This window comes from Neoarius graeffei, chromosome 7 (assembly GCF_027579695.1).
Source record: "Neoarius graeffei isolate fNeoGra1 chromosome 7, fNeoGra1.pri, whole genome shotgun sequence".
NCBI lineage: Eukaryota > Metazoa > Chordata > Actinopteri > Siluriformes > Ariidae > Neoarius > Neoarius graeffei.
In genome coordinates, this window is record NC_083575.1 from 72,061,598 (window position 1) to 72,089,227 (window position 27,630).

The window sequence follows — 27,630 nt, forward strand, 5'->3', positions numbered from 1 at the left end:
TTTTTCAATAATTATTATAATAGCATTTTTTCACAAATTGCTACTGTCATTTCATCGGTTTATGAAGCGGAAATGACTGTCGGATCCATCCATTATCCGTAACCGCTTATCCTGTGCAGGGTCACAGGCAAGCTGGAGCCTATCCCAGCTGACTACGGGCGAGAGGTGGGATACACCCTGGACAAGTCGCTAGATCATCACAGGGCTGACACAGAGAATCAAATAACCATTCACACTCACACCTACAGTCAATTTAGAGTCACCAGTTAACCTAACCTGCATGTCTTTGGACTGTGGGGGAAACCGGAGCACCCAGAGGAAACCCACACAGACATGAGGAGAACATGCAAACACCACACAGAAAGGCCCTCGCTGGCCACTGGGCTTGAACCCAGGACCTTCTTGCTGTGAGGCGACAGTGCTACCCACTACACCACTGTGCTGTTCATTTTGTTGGATGTTTTGTATAAAGTTTTTATTTATCAAATTTGGAAAAAATAAAAAATACTCCTTCTCAAGATCCAGTGAATGTGGATAGAATAAAACAGTTATTCCACTCAACCTCATTGTGCATGGCTTATAGCCAACTCGGTGCTACGTGCCTCGTTGGCTATCAGCTCATGTACTCCTTGATTTTTGTGGAATAATTGTTAAATACACACACACACACACACACAAATACAGTTGTACTCATAAATTTACTGTAACACGGCTGTGACAAACCGGATGCTCGTGGATTAAAAATAAACTCAATGTTTTTATAAACACAGGGAGAGAAGACAATGTTCAAAAGCCAGGCCAGGTCAATACTGAGAAATCTAACACAGTAACGAGGGCTAGACAAATCGTGGTCGGGAAACGGGCAATAGTCCAAGAACCGGGAATCAGAAAAGCACAGGCAAGATAAACACAGGGGCTAGACAAATCGGAGTCGATAAACAGGCGGGGATCGAGAAACCAGGAAGTGAGAGAGATGAGCAAACAAACACAAGGGCTAGGCGAAACAGGAAGAAACCGGAAGGCAAAAAGGGTCATACACAGGAATGCAATCAGAAATAGAAATGCTCAGTAGGTTCACAAAAATGTGGAGGCAATACTGGGCAAAGGAAAAAACAAACAGAGGAATATAAATACAGTTATAAACAAAGAGGTACAGGTGATGATGATTAGAACTCAGGGGAGCCACTCCTAGGAAGTGGCTCTGGGTTCGCAGATGGAGTGCATGTGGTAGTGACGTGTGTGAGGGGGATTGTGGAAAGTGGAGTCCTGAGTGTTAGGTGAGCCCAGGAGCGTGACAGTACCACCCCCCAAGGAGTCCAAGGAGGCCGAGGACCACCCACCAGGCTGCCGGGAACACTCCTGAGTGAGCCATCAGAGCTGCCACGGTGCTGGACAGAGGGTCATCGCCGCAGACAACCTCTGCGACCATTGCTGCGCAGACTGCTGGGAGGGCTGGACCCATGGCGCCTGGGACAGCCCCTAGGCCGAGGCATAGGCTTCTCTGGATGACGCTGATGGAACTCCTTCACCAGCCCTGGATCCAGGATATCTCGTGCAGGAACCCAGCTACGCTCCTCAGGCCCATAGCCCTCCCACTCCACAAGGTACTGCAGGGTCTCTCCTCTCCTTCTGGAGTCCAGCAACCGGTGGACAGCATACACTGGAGTACCTTCTACATCCACCGGAGGTGGGGGCATGACATTGGGTGTGGCCTTGTCCAGTGGACCTGAGACAACAGGTTTCAAGAGAGATACATGAAAAGAGTTAGAAATGCGGTAACGTACAGGCAGATCCAATTTGTATGTAACTTCATTAATTCGCTGGAGAATTTTAAACGGACCTATGTATTTGGGTAATAATTTTCTACCTCCCTTAGGAAACCTGAAGTCCTGGGTCGACAGCCACACTCGGTCCCCAGGGTGGTAGGTAGGGGTGTCTCCTCTATGGCGAGCCACCAGCCTCTTGTGTCGGCAGAGGGCGTCCTCGATCCACTGGTGGGTCTGTTCTCAGACCTGCTCGCTCCATTGCATCCAACTGTCCACGGCCGGGTTGTTAGAGGGCATGGCAGACCATGGCATTAAGGAGGGTTGGTAACCCAGCATGCATTGAAAGGGTGTGAGACCTGTAGCAGAGCTAATTAATGAGTTTTGGGCTATTATGGCCCAGGGCAAATAGTCGAACCAGTCGGCTTGGTTCTCATGACAGTACAGTCTCAAAAACTTTCCCAGTTCTTGGTTAACCCTCTCACATTGACCATTAGACTGGGGATGGTAACCAGAGGTGAGGCTGACGTTAACTCCCAGCCTCTCAAAGAAGGCAGACCATACTTGTGAAGGGAAATTGGGGCCCTCGATCAGACACTGATCCCTCTGAGATACCAAACATATGGAACACAAAATTAGAAAGGGTTTCAGCTGTCTGAAAGGCAGTGGGTAGGCTAGCAAAGGGAATAAATCTAACTCCATGTGAGAACCTATCAACAATGGTCAGGATGACCATGTAATTCTGTGAGGGGGGGCAGGTCAGTGACAAAGTCTACCGCTACATGTGACCATGGACGGGAAGGGACAGGCAAGAGCATGAGTTTACCAGCAGGGAGAGTTTTGGGTGTTTTGCATTTAGAACAGGTAGTGCAAAAGGAGACAAACCTATGGATATCTGATAACGTATTCTCCCACCAATATCTGCCAGACAATAATTAGTGCATACGTGTCTCTCCCGGATGGCCAGACGACAGGGAGGAGTAGGCCCATGTAATCAGCTTATCCCTGCATTGAGTGGGTACATATTTACTTCCAACGGGACAAGATTCAGGGGCAGATAGTTCTCAGTCGATCTCTTCATCTATTTCCCATCTAATGGAGGTGACTACAACTGACGGGGGTAGTACATTGACTGCCTCCGTGGAGGATTCAGGACTGGGATATATGCGAGACAGGGCATCTGCTTTAGTATTATGGGATCCGGGGCGATAAGAGATGGAAAAATCAAACTAGGAAAAGAAGAGAGACCACCGAGCCTGACGGGGGTTGAGCTGTTTAGCTGACCATAAATATTCTAGGTTTTTATGATCTGTTAACACGAGGAAGGGATGCGTAGCTCCCTCTAGCCAATGGCACCACTCTTCGAAAGCTAGGTTCATGGCCAGCAATTCTCTATCCCCAAAACCATAATTACGTTCAGCAGGGGTCAGTTTATGGGAGTAGAAGGCGATTGGATGTAGTTTACAGGAGTCACCTACGCGCTGGGACAGCACCGCCCCAGTGCCTACCTCGGAGGTGTCCACCTCCACCACGAAAGGCTGAGTGGGATCAGGATGCTTCAGAATGGGGGCAGAGGTGAAGGCTACCTTGAGGGATTCAAACGCCTCCTGTGCCTAGGAGTTCCACGAGAGTCTCTTGGCCAGTCCTTTCAATAAGGTGGTAAGGGGAGCTGCTGGACTACTGAAGTTGCAAATGACATGACGGTAAAAATTAGCAAACCCAAGAAATTGTTGGAGCTCCTTTATGGACATAGGGATGGGCTAATTCATTACGGCTTTCACTTTCTGATCATCCATAACAACACCTTCCAGACTGATGACATAACCTAGGAAGGAAGTAGAACGGAGATGAAATTCACATTTCTCTCCTTTAACATACAGCTGATTCTCAAGCAGACGCATAAGGACAGAATGGACATGACAAATATGAGTTTCAAGATTAGGGGAGTAGATCAAAATATCGTCGATGTAGGCAATCACATATTTGCCAAGCATATCCCGGAGTACAGTTAGCGCTGTCGCCTCACAGCAAGAAGGTCCGGGTTCGAGCCCCGTGGCCGGCGAGGGCCTTTCTGTGCGGAGTTTGCATGTTCTCCCCGTGTCCACGTGGGTTTCCTCCGGGTGCTCCGGTTTCCCCCACAGTCCAAAGATATGCAGGTTAGGTTAACTGGTGACACTAAATTGACCGCAGGTGTGAATGTGAATGGTTGTCTGTGTCTATGTGTCAGCCCTGTGATGACCTGGCGACTTGTCCAGGGTGTATCCCGCCTTTCGCCCGTAGTCAGCTGGGATAGGCTCCAGCTTGCCTGCAACCCTGTAGAAGGATAAAGCGGCTAGAGATAATGAGATGAGATCCCGGAGTATATCATTTACAAAAGCCTGGAATATGGATGGGGCATTGCGCAACCCAAAGAGCATTACCAAATACTCATAGTGCCCCCTAGTGGTAAGAAATGCTGTTTTCCATTCATCACCTTTCTTTATATGGACTAGGTTTTATGCGCCTCTTAAGTTGAGTTTTGTAAATATTAATGCTCCGCAAAGTTGTTCAAGCGCAACGGGAACTAAGGGCAGCGGGTAGGAATAAGGTTTTGTGATTTGATTTAACCCACGATAGTCAATGCAGGGCCGAAGTCCCCCATCTTTCTTGTTGACAAAAAAGAAGCCTGTAGCTACAGGGGAAGTAGAAGGACGGATGAAACCCTGTTGTAAGGCCTCCTGAATCAATTAATCAACTAATGCTGAAAACACACAAACAGACTGAGGGCAGTTAACTGTCACAGGCAGGAGGAAGGACTTGAAGACCAACCCCTTAGTGGGTGCACTCACCAGCTTTCCCGAGGTTGGTGCCAAAGTGCTGCGTCAGCAGATTTGACAGTCATGTAGGAGGTGACCTGCAGCTCCGCAATGAAGACACAGTCCTTCATGGAGACATTGTTGCCTCTCCTCTGCAGACAAATGGAAGGAGTCACATTGCATGGGCTCGGGGGGTTCTGGCTCCATAGGAGTCCGGGTCAGCGGTGGACACAGGCGATGAGGAGCCAGTGCAGCAACTGGAGCCACAGGGGAGCTATGCAGACCTCTCCCATGCTTTAGTTGGTCCAGGAGAATGGCAAGGGAAATCAGCCTCTCTAGGGAAAGACCGTCGTCCTTGCATGCCAGCTCCGCTAGTATGTCAGGTTTCAAACCATTGCGAAATGTTACCAGTAACGCCGGCTCATTCCAACCACTCCCAGCCGCAAGAGTGCGAAATTCCAAGGCATAGTCCGGCACTGAGCAATTACCCTGACATAAACGGGTGAGTAATTCCCCTTGAGATCGACCCTTATTGGCATGACTCAAAGCTGTGTTCAATTCTTTAATTAAATTGTCGTAAGTGTCAAACTGGACAATGGGCCAAACTGCGGTAGCCCAATCTAAGGCCTTGCCTGTAAGGCACAAAATCACAAAAGAAATGCGAGCCTTGTCTGAGCCCTGGGGGAAATTCGAAAAAAATATAGAACATTGTAACAAAAACCCCTTACACTGATTAGGTGAGCCATCAAATTTATCCAGCTTGCTGACAACAAATGAACAGGTACCTGCCGTGGGTAGGGAGCAGCCTCGTTAGTGACCCTGAGCGCGCTAGGGAGGCTGAGTCGTTGGAGTCAGGTTGTGATTTCTTTCATGCTTTCAGCAATCTGTACTAACTGTTTTTGCTGCTGACCCTGCTGCTGAATAAGCTTCTGGATGGACTGGGCCACGGAATTGAAACGCTGGTGATGTTGTCCAAGCATCTGTCCTTGACTGCTAAGCACCACCTGTAGCTCCGTGTAATCTGCTGTCTGCATGTCGGCACAGTATTCTGTAACACGGCTGTGACAAACCAGATGCTCGCGGATTAAGAATAAATTCAAGGTTTTAATAAACACAGTGAGAGAAGACAATGTACAATAACCAGGCCAGGTCAATACCGGGAAATCCAACAAAGTAATGAGGGCTAGACAAATGGTGGTCATGAAACGGGCAACAGTCCAAGAACCAAGAATCAGAAAAACAGGCAGAATAAACACAAGGGCTAGGCAAATCGGAGTCGAGAAACAGGCGAAGATCGAGAAACCGGGAAGTGAGAGAAATGAGCAGATAAACACAAGGGCTAGGCAAAATGGGAAGAAACTGGAAGGCAAAAAGGGTCATACATGGAAACACAATCAGAAATATAAATGCTCAGTAGGCTCACGGAAATGTGGAGGCAATACTGTGCAATGAACAAAACAAACAGAGGGGTATAAATCAGTGGCGGCTGGTAGTCTTTCAAACAGGGGAGGCTGGTCGGTTACGATATTTCCAGATTTTAAAAGAAAAAAGAAAAAACACATCAATTTTGCCCATACTCTTGCCTCTGATCTGGCTGATTGTTGGCAGGGTCACAAACTGTGAAATAACAGGTTCTTTTGGCCCATTAGCCTACTGTCCAATATACATGATGGTGGTGTTGGGGGGCGGGGGGTATATTTTAACATTTTATATTTTAAAATTGTGGCATGTTGTTTAAAAATTGATCATTATTGAAAGCAGCTCTTTGTCAGGAACCTCAGCAGTAACAGCAGAGTGTTCTGGAATAGGCACAAGCACTGACCTTGGGGAGCCAAACATAGAGCTGGGTGCCACACATTTCATTCAATTACACTTTCCCTATATTTTACTTATTTTGACTGAGAAATATTTTATTGACAATTTTGATAACCCTTCACTTTTAATCCAGGTCTGTAGTGTGAAATGTTCTCGGCTGTGTTTTTGTTTAAAAATGTTTTCCAAATTGTAGCTGTGTTTAATTCATATCCAGAAAAATATATATTCCAATATAATATACTCAGCATAAACATTTTAAATAGATTCTATATTTTTGGTCCATCCATGACATATTACTAAAGTAGCCTATTTACTGTTCTTGATGTGGGTCACTTGCTGTTAGCCAATTCACTTTCTCGTACCAGGAGAGCTGAAAAGAAACGAGTATTATTCCCTACCTTTTTCACCAAGTCAATTTGAGGCGTTGGTCTACCCTGCTCTTTAATTTTAATTTTTTCCTCGAAAGGAAGACTAGCAAATGGCTTCGCCAAAATTAAATCAACAATGCTTGGCATCCGTGCGCAGCTTTCTTGCTGGCTGACTAGCCCCCTCAAGTTCAAGTTCAGTCACTCAAACGAAATTTCTGGAACTATATAGCAAACTTGACAACACTATATTTACACTTTATTTACAATGAAAATATATACAAACTAAAAAAGCTGGTAGAAACCGTATGTAATGAATGAAATCGAAATGTAAGCCGATCTCTTACGATACACCACAGCACTTGCGAATCCGCATGGGACTGAACTGAAATTCACCGCTGTCTGTCTATATTTGAAACGAGCTGTCAATCAAAGAAAATATCCGGCCGCTTTCACCGATCACCAGTCTCCTTGCGGAAACTGCCATGTCCCTCCCACTGTGAGGCTCGGAGTCCGTGGGCAGGCATTTTCACAGTATTTGTCCAATAACCATCTTGCATTTTGAGATTGACAAGCGCATAGCTCCCAAATACCGTTGAAATCCACTGAGGCTGGGCTGCATCGCGCTGTCACGAGGGAGAAAAACTCACGCACACATTAGACGAACTGGGGAAAGTTATAACGGAATGATTTCGCACTGTAGTTGGGTTGAGCACATATATTTCTATGATTCTGGATCTGAAATAGCAATGTTATAAGGTCGGCTATAACATAAGCCTAGCGCAATTCATCCTACACGATGTTCGTTATTTTTAGAGGAGGCTGAGCCTCCCTCGTTGTCTTAGAGCAATCGCCCATGGTATAAATACAGACATAAACAAAAAGGTATAGGTGATTAGAACTCAGGGGAGCCACTCCTAGGAAGTGGCTCCGGGTTGACTGAGGGAGTGCACGTGCTAGTGTCAGGTGTGTGAGTGGGATTGTGGGAAGTGGAGTCCAGAGTGTTAGGTGAGCCTGGGAGCGTGACAGAACGAGTCAAAGACAAGTTCATTATCATGCTAGCTGAATGGAATATATCTGATAGGCCATGAAAAAAGCCAGCCAATATTATTATTATTAAACATACATACTCTTCATATCAGCATTCTCAAAGGCCAATGCTAGCTTACCCACAACTCGGTACTGTTAGCGCGGCAGTCCAGTTACCTTCCAGCTGGTGTAGCGTTAGTGAAAGCCAATGCTAGCGCAGTCAAGCTGAAAATTATTATTATTTTCCCTGTGTAATTTATTTAGTTACTTTTAAAATCAACATCGACAACTACACACAACGGAGCAACCTGGCAGCCAAAATTCTCTCAAAATCTTCCACTTTTAATGAAGGAAACCTTGCAGGCATTTTTGTTTACAAATTGTCACAGTCACTTGCTAGCATGGAAGTTTTACATCTCTGATGTGTCTCTTTTCCAGTTTTTTGATGTCCATTGGTATGTTTTTCCCTTGTAAATATGCATGAAGAATATATAATGAAGTTTTGGTAGCCTTTCGGGTGTTCAACGCATATTCAGTTTCAGTTTTCAGTTTATTTATTTTGTGCTTAATCCTAGCAGTAGCACTGGATTAGCCTCGTCTTCTCTCTCTCCTGGAGGACAAAGAAATTATTCTGCACATGCACAGCAGAAAAGTTTTGTCATTGGATATTTGCATGAGCTCTGACATGTGACGTCGTGTTGTCTTAACAATGTGCAATATTGTAAAAATATTGCACACTCATTCTCCATTGGGGAGAGTGGCGTAATACATGTAGGATAATCTATATATCAGTATTGCATGCTATCAATAAACCCACTAGAAGGGAATAGAATGCATGTTTATATTCCATGGACAAAGTGGCCTGTATGTATAACAATTCCCGATATTTCATTATGATGACATTGCTCCCAGTGTTTTCCCACTGACTATATGCATGTTGTCAAAACGGGGAACCAGTTCAAAATTAAAATTCTTTTGATTAACTTGCCGTTTTTTTATGGATGTGGAGATATAAAGAATATTACACAGGAATGTGAAGATATTAAGTTTATCTTCGCATGTTGAAAAATATAATCACTTGCTCACTTCACTCACTTGTGAAATATACATTCGCCACTTGAGAGACAGATAGAGAGAGAGAGAGAGAGAGAGAGATTACATGGCGGCACAAAGATATGGGCAACCAATATGGCTCCCTGGGTGCAACTTCAAGTCGTTGATAGCCAGGTATCGGAAGTTAAGTGTAGCTGATGTAAACATATTTGTTCCCTGGGATTTAGTCAGATGAAAAAGAATTATCTTCAAGTCAGCATAGACAGCAGAGAAACCAGAGATCTGTATGAACCACGGAAAAAAGATTATCCGCATCTGGGAAATGATTTCAGAAGCGAATCATCAGATGATTCTAATGATGAAATCAGTGGTGCCTTGCAAACACAAAATCGGGAAGGCAGGAAAAAGGGTTCGGCAGCTATGTGGTGCTGATATAGAAAGTGTGCAAAACAGAAAACGGACATTGAATATGTTTTTTATAAAGAGCACAGACTTTTAGGCGATATAATACAGGCACGGTCATTAAATAGTTTCATGGATAAACCCGGTTTGGAAACATATGTTGCACACAAGCCTGCATTGGAAATGGACTATATACAGACCATGATAACCTGTATGTAGCATCTCATCTCATTATCTCTAGCCGCTTTATCCTTCTACAGGGTCGCAGGCAAGCTGGAGCCTATCCCAGCTGACTATGGGCGAAAGGCGGGGTACACCCTGGACAAGTCGCCAGGTCATCACAGGGCTGACACATAGACACAGACAACCATTCACACTCACATTCACACCTACGGTCAATTTAGAGTCACCAGTTAACCTAACCTGCATGTCTTTGGACTGTGGGGGAAACCGGAGCACCCGGAGGAAACCCACGCGGACACAGGGAGGACATGCAAACTCCACACAGAAAGGCCCTTGCCGGTCACGGGGCTCAAACCCAGGACCTTCTTGCTGTGAGGCGACAGCGCTAACCACTACACCACCGTGCCGCCCTGTATGTAGCATGTAGTATGTTAACATGGTAGCCTGATGCGAGAGAACCAGCACCAGATGGAGAACTTGCAAATCGGTAAGCAACTTCAAGCCTCAACGCCAGGCATTGCACGAATACCCCATTTGCCTGACCAAGACACTCAGGCAGAAATATTTTAGTGAGTTAGGCCTGTTCGGGCACACCTTTGGTCAGCTTCTTTAAGCACAAAATGATTTTCGAGCGAGTACATTACAAAAAACAAGACGTATTAACCAGCATCCTCGTCTCCCCTGTGACTGCCATTCTGTTTTTTTCTTCCTGATTTGTAACGGCGATTCTGATTGGCTCACTTCAGGCGTGCATGCGCATTTGTGCTTTTCATCACTATGAGTGGTTGCTGGTGCCCTCTACGTTTTCCCAGGTTGACTTCAGGACGTCCACATATATGTGCAAAAAAGCTAGTGGTAAGTACATTCAGTGAATGGAAAGACATGCTTTTGTGTCTAAAATAGTAAACCACACCCTCTACAGTAAATATATATAATTTGCATAGTGAATTATCCCATAGATAAATATATCTTACCCCATTTATCATTTGACATTGGCCCATCATGCATGTGAAGTGAAGATGATTTGGGGGGAATGGATGGAGGGAGGGGCGGCACAGTGGTGTAGTGGTTAGCACTGTCGCCTCACAGCAAGAAGGTCCTGGTTCGAACCTTGTGGCCAGCGAGGGCCTTTCTGTGCGGAGTTTGCATGTTCTCCCCGTGTCCACGTGGGTTTCCTCCGGGTGCTCCGGTTTCCCCCACAGTCCAAAGACATGCAGGTTAGGTTAACTGGTGACTCTAAATTGACCGTAGGTGTGAATGTGAGTGTGAATGGTTGTCTGTGTCTATGTGTCAGCCCTGTGATGACCTGGCGACTTGTCCAGGGTGTACCCCGCCTTTCGCCTGTAGTCAGCTGGGATAGGCTCCAGCTTGCCTGTGACCCTGTAGAACAGGATAAAGCAGCTAGAGATGATGAGAGAGCGAGGGGATGGAGGGAGGGATGATGCAGAGGCTGCACAGGAAGCCGATGTAGATGAGGACAGGTTGTTTAATTTCCTCCTAAATGCAATGGCAAACTGAATGATAAGACAGTACTGCAGGACAGACTCGTGTTTTAGAATGTTTTTAGTTTTATAATTCATCTTTGCAATACTGCTAGTCATGTTATAGGCAAAACAAAGTGTGTTTTGTGTCCAAAGCTTGATATAAAAAGACGTATTATGTACTCATACCATATGCAAATCTTACATATGTGATATTGATTTACATTTCATGTTTTCAGGCTTGTCTTGTTCTTCTGTTGCAGAAATAAATGTTTTTTTGAATAAATGGTTTTTTTAAATATGTACTTTTGTCTAAATAACTCAATTATACCCCTAGAAAACATACCAGTATTGCCTTGAACCGTGTAGTTGAAAACTTGCCGAAATACCGCAAAATTTTAGGGCAAAAGGAAATTCAAAGGGGGCAAATTTTTTTGAGGCCATTAAAGGTGTCAAAAGTTAATGTTGAGGCCTGAGCCTCTTATATATGGAAATGCAGTGTGTGTGCGTGTTTATGTATATGTGTGTGTCCATACAAGCTATAAAGCCTATTTATTTATTTATTTATTATGCATGTGAATACAGGTATAGACATGCAATGTGCCACAATAGTTAAAAGTAGTGCTTGAAAGTTTGTGAACCTTTTAGAATTTTCTATATTTCTGCACAACTATGACCTAAAACATCATCAGATTTTCACACAAGTCCTAAAAGTAGATAAAGAGAACCCAGTTAAACAGATGAGACAAAAATATTATACTTGGTCATTTATTTATTGAGGAAAATGATCCAATATTACATATCTGTGAGTGGCAAAAGTATGTGAACCTCTAGGATTAGCAGTTAATTTGAAGGTGAAATTAGAGTCAGATGTTGACAATGAATGGGATAACAATCAGGTGTGAGTGGGCACCCTGTTTTATTTAAAGAACAGGGATCTATCAAAGTCTGAGCTTCACAACACGTTTGTGGAAGTGTATCATGGCACGAACAAAGGAGATTTCTGAAGACCTCAAAAAAAAAGCATTGTTGATGCTCATCAGGCTGGAAAAGGTCACAAAACCATTTCTAAAGAATTTGGACTCCACCAATCCACAGTCAGACAGATTGTGTACAAATGGAGGAAATTCAAGACCATCGTTACCCTCCCCAGGAGTGGTTGACCAACAAAGATAACTCCAAGAGCAAGGTGTGTAATAGTCGGCAAGATCGCAAAGGACCCCAGGGTAACTTCTAAGCAACTGAAGGCCTCTCTCACATTGGCTAATGTTCATGAGTCCACCATCAGGAGAACACTGAACAACAATGGTGTGCATGGCAGGGTTGCAAGGAGAAAGCCACTGCTCTCCAAAAAGAACATTGCTGCTCGTCTGCAGTTTGCTAAAGATCACGTGGACAAGCCAGAAGGCTATTGGAAAAATGTTTTGTGGACGGATGAGACCAAAATATAAATTTTGGTTTAAATGAGAAGTGTTAGGTTCAGAGAAAGGAAAACACTGCATTCCAGCATAAGAACCTTATCCCATCTGTGAAACATGGTGGTGGTAGTATCATGGTTTGGGCCCGTTTTGCTGCATCTGGGCCAGGACGGCTTGCCATCTGTTAGGACTGGGACTGTTTTGGCCTCGAGAGGCCGCTGTTATTTCCTTTTCTGGTCATGTTTGTTTTGGCCTCTAGAGGTCACCACTGTGTTCTGTGTTTTGTTTTTGTCTTATTGCCTGTTTCCTGCCCCGCCCTGTCCTTAATTAGTTTGTGTATTTATACCCCTGAGTTCAGTCCTCTTGTCATGGAGTCTTTGTGCTGTTACGTTTAGCTCCAGTTTCCTCTGTACCGTGTTCCTTGCCTTTGTCTTTTTGGTTTTGCACTTTGCTTTTCTTTTTTGGACTTTTTGGACCTAGTATTTACTGTTTTTTGGATCTTCTGAGCGTTGGTATTTTTGCCTTTTCTGTTTTTTTGGCTTTTGTTTTGACTTTTGTACTTTGGATATTTCTTATTTTTCCCTTCATCTTCTCAGCATTTTGGATTATTTCTTTTGGACTGTATATATTGTAAATATACCTTTTGATACTTTTTCTACTTCTGCCTCATGCCTCTGCATTTGAGTCATCCCCCTGGTGGCCTAGTGGGGGTTTGCTGGATTATCACACCAGCGAACCAGGCTCGAATCCCAGCAAAACCCTAACAGCCATCATTGATGGAACAATGAATTCTGAATTATACCAGCGACTTCTAAAGGAAAATCTCAGGACATCTGTCCATGAACTGAATCTCAAGAGAAGGTGGGTCATGCAGCAAGACAACGACCCTAAGCACACAAGTCATTCTACCAGAGAATGGTTAAAGAAGAATAAAGTCAATGTTTTGGAATGGCCAAGTCAAAGTCCTGACCTTAATCCAATCGAAATGTTGTGGAAGGACCTGAAGCGAGCAGTTCATGCGAGGAAACCCACCAACATCCCAGAGTTGAAGCTGTTCTGTACGGAGGAATGGGCTAACATTCCTCCAAGCCGGTGTGCAGGACTGATCAACAGTTACCGGAAACGTTTAGTTGCAGTTATTGCTGCACAAGGGGGTCACACCAGATAATGAAAGCAAAGGTTCATATACTTTTGCCACTCACAGATATGTAATATTGGATCATTTTCCTCAATAAATAAATGACCAAGTATAATATTTTTGTCTCATTTGTTTAACTGGGTTCTCTTTATCTACTTTTAGGACTTGTGTGAAAATCTGATGTTTTCGGTCATATTTATGCAGAAATATAGAAAATTCTAAAAGGTTCACAAACTTTCAAGCACCACTGTATATAGTATAAATATAGGCTAGTGTCAGCTTGAAGCTGAGTGTGCGTTTACAGCGGAGCGGACCGAAGCGAAGCGCGGCGCACCGGACAACACTTGACAATCAGACAACAAAATGTGCATCTTTATTTTCATAAGGTAAACAGGTTTTTATCCAGCACTTATTTTTAATTTGCTTTTTAAAAAATAATGTGCTATTATTTACTAACACATTTTACACTCATCGGGAACTCCACTTTTAGGAAGTACCTCTCTCTCTCTCTCTCTCTCTCTCTCTCTCATATATATATATACAGTGGGGCAAAAAAGTATTTAGTCAGCCACCAATTGTGCAAGTTCTCCCACTTAAAAAGATGAGAGAGGCCTGTAATTTTCATCATACGTACACTTCAACTATGAGAGACAGAATGGGGGGAAAGAATCCAGGAAATCACATTGTAGGATTTTTAATGAATTAATTGGTAAATTCCTTGGTAAAATAAGTATTTGGTCACCTACAAACAAGCAAGATTTCTGGCTCTCACAGACCTGTAACAACTTCTTTAAGAGGCTCCTCTGTCCTCCACTCATTACCTGGATTAATGGCACCTGTTTGAACTCGTTATCAGTATAAAAGACACCTGTCCACAACCTCAAACAGTCACACTCCAAACTCCACTATGGCCAAGACCAAAGAGCTGTCAAAGGACACCAGAAACAAAATTGTAGACCTGCACCAGGCTGGGAAGACTGAATCTGCAATAGGTAAGCAGCTCGGTGTGAAGAAATCAACTGTGGGAGCAATTATTAGAAAATGGAAGACATACAAGACCACTGATAATCTCCCTCGATCTGGGGCTCCACACAAGCTCTCACCCCGTGGGGTCAAAATGATCACAAGAACGGTGAGCAAAAATCCCAGAACCACACGGGGCGAACTAGTGAATGACCTGCAGAGAGCTGGGACCAAAGTAACAAAGGCTACCATCAGTAACACACTACGCCGCCAGGGACTCAAATCCTGCAGTGCCAGACGTGTCCCCCTGCTTAAGCCAGTACATGTCCAGGCCCATCTGAAGTTTGCTAGAGAGCATTTGGATGATCCAGAAGAGGATTGGGAGAATGTCATATGGTCAGATGAAACCAAAATAGAACTTTTTGGTAAAAACTCAACTTGTCGTGTTTGGAGGAGAAAGAATGCTGAGTTGCATCCAAAGAACACCATACCTACTGTGAAGCATGGGGGTGGAAACATCATGCTTTGGGGCTGTTTTTCTGCAAAGGGACCAGGACGACTGATCCGTGTAAAGGAAAGAATGAATGGGGCCATGTATCGTGAGATTTTGAGTGAAAACCTCCTTCCATCAGCAAGGGCATTGAAGATGAAACGTGGCTGGGTCTTTCAGCATGACAATGATCCCAAACACACCGCCCGGGCAACGAAGGAGTGGCTTCGTAAGAAGCATTTCAAGGTCCTGGAGTGGCCTAGCCAGTCTCCAGATCTCAACCCCATAGAAAATCTTTGGAGGGAGTTGAAAGTCCGTGTTGCCCAGCGACAGCCCCAAAACATCACTGCTCTAGAGGAGATCTGCATGGAGGAATGGGCCAAAATACCAGCAAGAGTGTGTGAAAACCTTGTGAAGACTTACAGAAAATGCTTGACCTCTGTCATTGCTGACAAAGAGTATATAACAAAGTATTGAGATGAACTTTTGTTATTGACCAAATACTTATTTTCCACCATAATTTGCAAATAAATTCTTTAAAAATCAGACAATGTGATTTTCTGGATTTTTTTTTCTCATTTTGTTTCTCATAGTTGAAGTGTACCTATGATGAAAATTACAGGCCTCTCTCATCTTTTTAAGTGAGAGAACTTGCACAATTGGTGACTGACTAAATACTTTTTTGCCCCAATGTATATATATATATTTTTTTTTTTTTTTGCAGTTTATTGTAAATATCTCCCACATATTACAATATCAGTAGACATTTTATATTTTGGTTCAAGGAATGACATGCGACCTTTGACCTGGATTTTCATGTGGTTACAATGTCAATTGCCTGTTGACATTTATTGGTAAACTACAAAACTAGAAATTAATACAAACAACAATGAATAACAAAATGTGATCTACGAAAATACGTAGAAAGTGGAACAAAAAGATTTTCTGATACAGGTTAAACATTATCAGTTCATTTGTTTACAAACATGAGAATTACTTCCTCATTTATGTAAGCACCGACATCGATATATTTATCTCTCATCTCATCTCATTATCTCTAGCCACTTTATCCTGTTCTACAGGGTCGCAGGCAAGCTGGAGCCTATCCCAGCTGACTACGGGCGAAAGGCGGGGTACACCCTGGACAAGTCGCCAGGTCATCACAGGGCTGACACATAGACACAGACAACCATTCACACTCACAATCACACCTACGGTCAATTTAGAGTCACCAGTTAACCTAACCTGCATGTCTTTGGACTGTGGGGGAAACCGGAGCACCCGGAGGAAACCCACGCAGACACAGGGAGAACATGCAAACTCCACACAGAAAGGCCTTCACCGGCCACGGGGCTCGAACCCAGGACCTTCTTGCTGTGAGGCGACAGCGCTAACCACTACATCACCATGCCACCCGATATATTTCTATCAAAGATATTTTGTACTAAAAGTTTGGTGAAATTCCTTTCATCTGCCTTGGAGATATTGTGTTCACAATGTTTGCGGACAGACATTTGACCTCACAGTGACCTTGGCCTTAGACCTTTTGATTTCAAAATCTAATCAGTTAATGTTTGTCCCAAAGCGCACAAATGGTGAAAGTTTGGTGAAATTCTTTTCATTAGCCTTTGAGATATCGCGTTCACAAGGTTTCGGGACGGACGCACAGACAGACGGACAACCCGAAAACATAATGCCTCCTGCACCTTACGGTGGCGGAGGCATAAAAATGGCACCTACTACCATCTGGCAAGGCACGCTGCAATACAGATGTCAATGGGGAAGTCAAACTTTTGCGGTTACCAGAGGCCTAGCCCGCCACGGTGACCCTAGCTGTACAGGCGAGAGGCCGAGGGCTATCAAAACGGAGATTGGCGCCACATCCATAAACCCTTAAAGAGTTGGTTAGTACTGGGACAGCAGACTGCCTGGGAAGACCTGGTGTGAAAGGGACTTTGACCTTTTGACTCAGGTTTTAGATTACTTCAGGAATTAAATGTTGCCCCTTTGAGTAACCTACTTCCTTTGGATCCATGAAACTGGACACTGCAGCAAGGTACAGCATGTGCAGTTCAATATTTTTGTCATCCAAAACTTCTGTTTTCTACTTTGCAGTCCACTGCCAATCTATGGTGTAATGTATGCTGGTGAATTTGGAATTTGTTCTTTCAAAATGGTCAGATGGGGAGAGTTGGGACAGTTCATGTTACATGTATTTTCTTGTGGTTTACAAAAATAAAATTGTTTAAAAATTTTAGTTAAAAATGTGGGCGTGTACCTGCATGAAGCTTATTTTATTCCTTCTTGAGAATGGAGCCGTTTTGTTTCGTCAGGTTTTGGGTAAACTGATATTTTTCTATCGCTGTACCAGCATTGTGTTCATACACTTCATATGTTACAAGTTTTGATAATAAATAAAAAATAAACATGTAGGCCTAGGTATATTATTTTTGTTCCATCTCTACCCATTATGTCCCAAGTCCCCCAACATAATGTCCCATGTCTCTCCTCAATGTCCTATGTCTCCCCACAAAGAATAATGACAGAAAAAGTGAAGCCTGAAGGCCAATATTTGTGACAAGCTGAGACACTAATGTTGTGGTTAGAGGGTAGAGTAAAGACTCTCTAATGCAATTTGTGTGTGACACTACCTGCAAAGAATTTCACACAATCTACAAGAGCCTACTACACACGTTTTCCTGGGGTCGGTGCCAAAGTACTGCGTCAGCAGATTTGACAGTCACGTAGACGGTGACCCTCAGCTCCACAATAGAGACACAGCCCCTCATGGAGACGTCGTTGCTTCTCCTCCGCAGACGAATGGAATGTGTCACACTGCATGGGTTCGGGGGATTCAGGCTCCTTATGAGTCCGGGTCAGCAGTGGGCACGGGCGATGAGGACTCAGTGCAGCAGCTGGAGCCATAGGGGATTTACGCAGACCTCTCCCGTGCTTCGGTTGGTCTAGGCGAATGGCTAGAGAAATCAGCTTCTCTAGTGAGAGGCCGTCGTCCTTGCATGCCATTTCCGCTAGTATGTTGGATTTCAAACCATTGCGAAATGTCACCAGTAACGCCGGCTCATTCCAACCACTCCCAGCAGCAAGAGTGCGAAATTCCAAAGCATAGTCAGACACTGAGCGATTACCCTGACGTAAATGGGTGAGTAATTCCCCTTGAGAGCAGCCCTCATTGGCGTGATTGAAAACTGCTTTAAATTCTTTAATGAAATTGTTGTAAGTGTCGGACTGGACCAGGGGCCAGACTGCGGTAGCCCAATCTAAGGCCTTGCCCGTAAGGCGAGAAATCAAAAGAAGTACGAGCCTTGTCCAAGCTCGGGGGGGAATTCGCAAAAAATACTGAACGTTGTAACAAAAACCCCTTACATTGATTAGATGAGTGTGGCAGTGGGGGCGTGGCCAAGCACTGGTGGTGACCGGAGGGTGGAGTCGGGGAAGGTAAGTGGCGGAATCACTACACCTGAGGTTGATTAATGTGTTTGTGTGTCTTCCCCAGTGACCGCGCCCCCACTGCCACAGATTGGGCTACCGCAGTCTGGCCCATGGTCCAGTCCAACACTTATGACAATTTCATTAAAGAATTTAAAGCAGTTTTCAATCACGCCAATGAGGGCTGCTCTCAAGGGGAATTACTCACCTGATTATGTCAGGGTAATCGCTCAGTGTCTGACTATGCTTTGGAATTTCACACTCTTGCGGCTGGGAGTGGTTGGAATGAGCCAGCGTTACTGGTGACATTTCGCAATGGTTAGGAAGCCCGGGCCGGTTTGCTGGAGCTGCGGGGAGCCGGGCCACCTCCAACAGCAGTGCTCAGTAATGGAGGTGGGCGCAGTGGTTCGGATCCCCGACGCGCCAGGAGCCGCCCTCGATCAGGCCAGAGCGTATCGCATACCGGTGAGTATCCAAGGGGATACATATCAGGCGTTGGTGGATTCAGGTTGTAATCAGACCTCAATCCACCAAAGCCTGGTGCAAGACGAGGCATTGGGGGGACCACAATTGGTGAAGGTGTTGTGTGTGCACAGGGATGTTCACAGCTACCCTTTAGTGTCAGTCCACATTTTTTTTCGAGGGAAAAAAATTTATAGTGAAGGCGGCGGTTAATCCTCGCCTTACCCACTCTATAATTTTGGGGACTGATTGGCCGGGATTTGGGGAATTAATGAGGCACCTAGTAAAGAGTGGGTCTTGCCGTAGTTTAATAAGGGGAGGTCCCGGTGTCGCGTTGGCGGGAGCACCTGTCACAGAGCCATCTACGTCAGCTCTGCGTCAGAGTGAGGAGCCACCGACTCCTCCTCTCTCTCTCGGGGAATCCCTCGCAGATTTTCCATTAGAGCAGTCACGAGACGAGACTCTGCAGCATGCGTTTGACCAAGTGAGAGTAATCGATGGTCAAACGCTCCAGCCAAATGCCACCCCGTCCTTCCCCTACATCGCGATTATGAAGGATAGATTATACAGAGTGACGCAGGACACTCAAACTAAAGAGCAAGTCACGCAGCTTTTGATTCCGAAAAGCCGCTGGGAATTGGTATTCCAGGCGGCTCACTTTAATCCCATGGCTAGACACTTAGGGCAGGATAAAACACTAGCGCGAATAATGGCCCGGTTCTATTGGCTGGGGATTCGCGGCGATGTCCGTAGGTGGTGTATGGCGTGCCGCGAATGCCAGTTAGTAAATCCAGCGGCCATTCCAAAAGTGCCTTTGCGCCCTCTGCCGTGAATCGAAACCCCGTTCGAAAGAATTGGGATGGATCTCGTCGGGCCATTAGATCGGACAGCACGAGGGTACCGCTTTATATTAGTTCTGGTGGACTATGCAACGCGATACCCGGAAGCAGTGCCTCTTCGCAATATCTCAGCACGCAGTATTGCGGAGGCGCTCTTCCGCGTTATCTCCCGAGTTGGAATCCCGAAAAAGATTCTGACTGACCAAGGCACCGCATTTATGTCACGTACACTAAAGGAACTGTATAGATTGTTGGGTATTAAGCCGATCCGCACCAGCGTTTATCACCCACAAACGGACAGTTTAGTTGAACGGTTCAATCGCACCCTCAAAAATATAATTAAAAAATTCGTAAGTGAGGACGCACATAATTGGGATAAGTGGCTCGAACCCTTGTTGTTTTCAGTGCGAGAGGTCCCACAAGCCTCCACGGGGTTTTCCCCATTTGAATTGTTATACGGGCGTAAGCCGCACGGCATTCTAGATGTGCTGCGGGAAAATTGAGAGGAGGGACCTTCACAAAGTAAAAATGAAATCCAATACATTATTGACCTGCACGCAAAACTCCACACACTCGCCCACCTAACCCAGGAGAATTTGCGACAGGCCCAAGAACGACAAACCCGCCTGTACAACAAGGGTACACGCCTCAGGGAGTTCGCACTGGGAGATAAAGTGCTCGTACTGTTGCCCACATCGAGCTCTAAATTACTCGCCAGGTGGCAAGGACCCTTTGAGGTCACACGGCGAGTCGGGGACGTCGACTATGAGGTGAGGTGAATGGACAGGGGTGGGGCGTTACAGGTATACCACCCCAATCTGTTAAAACGTTGGAGTGAGGAGGTCCCCATGGCGCTGGTGTCGGTGGTTCCGGAGAAGGTGGAGCTGGGGCCGGAGGTTCAAAAGGGAAAATTTGCATCACCCACTGCTCCGGTCCCCTGTGGAGCCCACCTCTCACCGACCCAGCTCACGGAGGTCGCCCGGTTGCAAACAGAATTTTCTGACATGTTCTCGCCCCTGCCCGGCCACACACACCTCATAAAACACCACATTGAGACGCCCCCGGGGGTGGTAGTTCGCAGCCGCCCTTACAGATGCCCGAACACAAGAAAAAGGTGGTTCGGGAAGAACTCGAGACCATGCTCGAAAAGGGCATTGTCGAGGAGTCCCACAGTGACTGGAGCAGTCCGGTGGTCTTGGTACCCAAGGCCCAAGATGGGTCGGTCCGGTTCTGTGTAGACTATAGAAAAGTCAACGCGGTGTCTAAATTTGACGCATACCCAATGCCTCGTATTGATGAGTTGCTCGATCGGCTAGACACAGCTCGCTTTTACTCGACACTGGATTTAACAAAGGGTTATTGGCAGATCCCCTTGACTCCATTATCCCAAGAAAAAACGGCCTTTTCCACACCGTTCAGCTTACACCAGTTCGTCATACTTCCTTTTGGGCTGTTTGGGGCGCCCGCTACGTTTCAGCGGCTGATGGATAGGGTCCTCCGCCCCCACGCCACCTATGCTGCCGCGTACCTTGACGACATCATTATTTATAGTAATGACTGGCCGCGGCACCTACAACACCTGAGGGCCATCCTTAGGTCGCTGAGGCGGGCGGGTCTCACAGCCAACCCGAAGAAGTGTGCGATTGGGTGGGTGGAAGTACGGTATCTGGCCTTCCACTTGGGCAATGGGCAGGTGCGTCCCCAAATTAACAAGACTGCAGCGATTGTGGCCTGCCCGAGGCCCATGACCAAAAAGGGAGTGAGACAGTTCCTGGGGCTGGCTGGCTACTATCGTAGGTTTATACCTAATTATTCGGACATCACCAGCCTGCTGACTGACCTCACTAAAAAGGGGGCACCAGATCCGGTCCAGTGGACGGAGCAATGCCAGCAGGCTTTTTCTGAGGTAAAGGCTGCACTGTGTGGGGGGCCACTGTTACACTCCCCTGACTTTTCTCTGCCTTTTATATTGCAGACGGACGCATCGGACAGAGGGCTGGGGGCTGTTTTGTCCCAGGAGGTGGAGGATCGCCCAGTGCTGTATATTAGTCGAAAGCTGTCGGTGCATGAGGGGCGCTACAGCACCATAGACAAGGAGTGCCTGGCCATCAAGTGGGCGGTCCTCGCCCTCCGTTACTACCTGCTGGGGCGCCCTTTCACCCTCTGTTCGGACTACGCGCCCCTCCGGTGGGTCCACTGCATGAAGGATGCCAACAAGCGTCCTGTTGGTATCTGGCACTCCAACCCTTTAACTTCAAGGTGGTCCACAGGCCGGGGGCGCAGATGGTCATGGCGGACTTCCTCTCCCGTGGGGGGGAGGGGGGGAGCCGGCTGCGGGCCGGACAGCTGCCCGGCCTGAGTCGGGCAGTGGGGGTATGTGGCAGTGGGGGCATGGCCAAGCATCGGTCTGTGACTGGAGGGTGGAGTCGGGGAAGGTAAGTTGCGGAATCACTACACCTGAGGTTGATTAATGTGTTTGTGTGTCTTCACCAGTGACCGCGCCCTATTTAAGGAAGAGAGCAAGAGCACAAAGGGTTCGCTCCCCAACCAGACGACTGGTGTGTGTGTGTGTGTATATATATATATATCAAAGTATAGTTAAGGCTGAAAAGCTACAATAAACGTGTTTGTGAACTCAGTTCTGGCCTGCCGTCCTTCTGTGCTCCACCCCCCCCATCCGAGTTGCTACAACGAGCCATCAAATTTATCCGGCTTGCTGACAACAAATGAACTGGAACCTGCAATGGGGGAGCAGCCTGGTTAGTGACCATAGGCACGCCGGGGAAGCTGAGTCGTTGGAGTTGGGTAGTAATTTCTTTCATGCTTTCAACGATCTGCATTAGTTTTTGCTGCTCACCCTGCTGCTGCATAAGATTCTGGATGGACTGGGTCACGGAGTCAAAACTAGGGTTGTCACCCGTCCCGTAAAACACGGAATCGTCCTTTATTTGGCAATTAAATTGCGTGTCCCGTATTGAACCCATACGGGATGCGATTTGTTCCGTATTTTCATAAATGTCTAATACACATGTCTGTCTCACACATAAACACCAAGTCTAACAATAATGAACAAAATAAAACAGGAAATACTACATTGTGGGATCTACCCAGGACACAAACCCCTCCCCTCTATGTCACGCTCTGTGCGTCTGTGCCTGGCTGCCTGCGTCACTGCGTGTGGCGCTGTCACGGTTGCCTAGAGACAGACAACACACACCAGCGCTGCTCAAAAAACCCGGGCCTTTTAAAAATGTCGACAAAGAGTTGAAAGACAAAGAGTTACTCAGTGCAGCAAGGAGTAACAAGAAGTACACTTGGAAAAAGAAGTGAGAGAAATCTGTTGACTGTTTAAATCTGGTCTACTCCACAGACAAGAGAAACAACAGTTCCTGATGAACTCAGGACTGTTGAGGGAAGGAGTAATGTTTTGCATTTTCTTGTTTTCTGCATTCTTGAATAAGCAGACATACATGTTTGTTGTGTTTTTGTTCTCCTTTTTCCTCTCTAAAGTAAAAATGTCCCCAAGGTTCACAAAGAGAGTCCCTACACCAAGAACAGTTATGCACTTACATTTACAGTGATTAAGTTCTCAATATATTTAGATTATATTTTAAAAGTTCATTGTTGCCCACTTGTACATTATACAGCATTGGCAATAAAGCATTTCAAGCTTTAAGTATGAGTAATTGCTTTCTTGATCACCTCTTTACTAAAAACACCTACAAAATAAGACATACCACTGCTGCGGGCACCCCACCCCATGGGAGTCGTGCCCGTGGTGGTCATGGCCCCAAGGAGCCGTGGTGGGCGTCCCTTATTTTCATTTCTGAATGGTGGCAACCCTAGTCTAAACGCTGGTGATGTTGTCCAAGCATTTGTCCTTGGCTGCTAAGCGCCACCTGTAGCTCCATGTAATCCGCCATCTGCATGTCGGCACAGTATTCTGTAACGCGGCTGTGACAAACCAAACGCTCGCAGATTAAAAATAAACTCAATGCTTTTATGAACACAGGGAGAGAAGACAATGTACAAAAGCCAGGCCAGGTCAATACCAAGAAATCTAACACAGTAACGAGGGCTAGACAAATCGTGGTTGGGAAACAGGCAATCGGGAAATGGGCAATCAGAAACCGGGAATCAGAAAAGCACAGGCAAGATAAACACAAGGGCTAGGCGAACCAGGAAGAAACCGGAAGGCAAAAAGGGTCATACACAGGAGTACAATCAGAAATAGAACCGCTCAGTAGGCTCACGAAAACGTGGAGGCAATACTGTGCAAAGAGAAAAACAGAGGGGTATAAATACAGTTATAAACAAAGAGGTACAGGTGATGATGATTAGAACTCGGGGGAGCCACTCTTAGGAAGTGGCTCCGGGTTGGCAGATAGAGTGCACGTGGTATTGACAGGTGTGTGAGGGGGATTATGGGAAGTGGAGTCCTGAGTGTTAGGTGAGCCCGGGAGCGTGCTATTTACATACTCTGGCAGAGTTTGTGAAATATTGGCCTCTGTTTTAAATATGACTGATCATGCAGAAAACTTTCCCGGTGATGCCATTTACCATCACATAATTGTGTGTGTCCTTCTTAGATCATAATGAGAACTGAAATCACCCAAATGACCCTGATTGAAAGTTTATGCACCCTTGAATGTTTGGCCTGATTATATACACACACAAGTTTAAATGGCTATTAAGGGCACGTTTCCGATTGATTGATTTGATTGATTGATTGATTGATTGATTGATTGATTGATTGATTATAATTAGTGTTTGGGTATAAATGATCAGTAACTTTCTTAGCTCTTGAGAGACCTGTGCACATTCCATCCAGGGCTACTCTGACTTTTCTGGATGCTGAGCAATGGGGAAAGCAAAGAGCTGTCAAATGACTTGCAAGAAAAGTTGTTGAACATTATAAATCAGGAAAAGGATATAAAATATATCCAAGCATTTGAAAATGCCAATCAGTTGTGTTCAAACTCTAATAAAGAAGTGGAAAATTAGGGCTTCAAACCATAGTCAGATAGGCCAACAAATATTTCAGCCACAACTGCCAGGAAAATTGGTCAGGATGCAAAAAAAAAAAAAAACAAGCTGAAATACAGGCTTCTGTGCAAAAAAAGTGGGGTGGCTGTTTCAAGATGCACAAGAAAGAGGTATTTGAACAAAAATAGGCTGCATGGCTGAGTTACGAGAAAGAAAGTTTGACTTTGTTCCAGAAGTTTTGAGGCTTGTCTCGGTGCTGTTTGGCATATTGTAAACAATATGATATTGTTTTATGGCATTGGTCCAGCAAAGGTTTTTTCTAGCAACTCAACCATCCATCCATCCATCCATCCATTATCCGTAACCACTTATCCTGTGCAGAGTCGCAGGCAAGCTGGAGCCTATCCCAGCTGACTATGGACGAGAGGCGGGGTACACCCTGGACAAGTCGCCAAATAATCGCAGGGCTGACACAGAGACAAGCAACCATTGACACTCACATTCACACCTACGGTCAATTTAGAGCCACCAATGAACCTAATCTGCATGTCTTTGGACTGTGGGGGAAACCAAAGCACCCAGAGGAAACCCTCGCAGACACGGGGAGAACATGCAAACTCCACACAGAAAGGCCACGTCGGCCACTGGGCTTGAACCCAGAACCTTCTTGCTGTGAGGCAACAGTGCTAACCACTACACCACCCAGCAACTCAACCATGCAGCCCATTTTTGTTCATTCTCTCAAGAGCTAAGAAACTCATTGACTATTTATACGAAGACACTACATGTAATTACAAACAAACAAGTCACTGATGTGGAAATTTACTCTTAATAGCCATTTAAACTTGTGTGTCAACTTGTTTATATTATCAGACCAAACATTCAAGGGTATGCAAACTTTTGATCAAGACCATTTCGATGATTTCAGTTATCATCACGGTTTAAAATTGGCACACACAATTATGTGATAATAAATGGCTTCACCTGCATGTTTTCTGCATGATCAGTCATATTTAAAATAAAAAAGGCTAATATTTGACTAATTCTGTCAGGTTTTGTAAACTTATGAGCACAACTGTACAAGCTGACAAAAAATAACTACATTTTTAAATACTTTTTGTTTATCACATAATTCCATATGTGTTCCATATGCTGTTTCAAAGTTTTGGTGTCTTCAGTATTATTCTGCAGGGTAGAAAATGATCAAAATACAGAAAAACCTACTGTATGAATTAGTAGGGGTGTACAAACTTTTGACTGGTACTGTATACACTACAAATCACTGATACTGTATAATTCACTTAAGGATTTATTTTGCACTTTAAAAATGTACCTCTTCCCTTTGTTCGTTACACATATCTTGTATTCACTGTCTATGCACTATTGTCTTTTGTTTTGTTAGATGGTACAGCCTTTGTGTTGGTATAGTAAAGAAGAAGAAGCCTTTATTTGTCACATACACACTCAAGCACAGCGAAATTCATCCTCTGCATTTAACCCATCTGAAGCAGTGAACACACACACGCATGCGCGCGCACACACACACACACACACACACACACACACACACACACACACACACATATACCCAGAGCAGTGGGCAGCTGTGCTACAGCACCTGGGGAGCAGTTGGGGGTTAGGTGTCTTGCTCATGGGCACTTCAGCCCAAGGCTGCCCCATGTTAACATAACTGCATGCCTTTGGACTGTGGGGGAAACTGGAGTACCCAGAGGAAACCCACACAGGCACAGGGAGCATACCTGTCAACCCTCCCGTTTTTCCCGGGAAATCCCTTATTTTTGACTTATTTCCAGCTGTCTTCCCGTTTTTTTTATTTTCCCGAAAATATCCCGTATTTTGACATTATATAAAAGTCCCGTATTTTCACAATATAAAAAAATCGGTAGGTCCAGAATTCATGACTCACCTCTGACAGGAGTTTACAGCAGGAAGTCAGGCCATGAATTCACGTCCCCCGCCCTCTCAGGCATCAGTAATTACAGAACTACGTCCTGAGGCGAGACTGAACAAGTGATTAGGTCCAGTGTTGCCAGATTGGGAGGTTTCCCGCCCAAGTTGGGCGGTTTCAAGTGCATTTTGACAGGTTTTGAACATAATTTGGGCTGGAAAACGTCAGCAGTATCTGGCAACACTGATTAGGTCTGAGGTGAAGATGGCGATGCTAATAGCTAAGAAAAACATTAGCCTCTCTTTCTTTGATGATTTCAACAAGTGCGTGGCTGGAATGTTCCCAGACTCTTCCATCGCAAAGAAATTTTCCATAGGGAAAATGAAAGCCTCCCAAATAATCAAAGGTAAGCTACACATGTATACATTAAGTATGTCCTGGCTAAGACCTCATAAATAGCCTAGTGTAAACTAATTGGTGTATTAACTGTTTTATCCACTCATTGTCTATTTTATTTTCTATCTGAAACTTACCCATTTTAAATCATTCTTGGTTTAATATCTTATATTACTCTTTATCTCTTTATTACGCTATCTATCTATCTATCTATCTATCTATCTATCTATCTATCTATCTATCTATCTATCTATCTATCTATCTTTCGTTCGTTCGTTCGTTCGTTCCGAGGCCATGACTATGGTAAAACCATAATAAACTGCAATGGAATTTAATTTATTGACTGGTTATATAATGACCTTTCTTATTTTAACATAAGATACGTATTTTAGCCCTTAATTTGGGAACTAACTCGTACCACTGAAAGCAAATAAAAATAAATGTATAGTTTATTCACAAATGCACTCTATAAACCATAAGCATATTGAGTTTGGGTCTTGGCCATCACCAACATGCACCAGAGTACAGGAAATCACAAATACTAGATAGAAAATTGCCCCCCATTCAACTACACACCCACTTTTGGTGAAGGGTATGACTTTCCAAAATTTTCCCTTATTTTGAGTTAAAAATCTGGGAAATATCCCTTTTTTTCAAACCTCAAAGTTGACAGGTATGACGGGGAGAACATGCAAA

The 27,630-nt window shown here is 45.0% G+C and overlaps 1 protein-coding gene across 1 annotated transcript in view; it reads right to left on the reverse strand.

Annotated features, from left to right (window-relative positions):
* Nucleotides 1–27,630, reverse strand: part of slc43a3a (solute carrier family 43 member 3a) — a 60,572-nt gene that overhangs the window by 18,860 nt on the left and 14,082 nt on the right. The gene's annotated exons all lie outside the window — the stretch shown is intronic.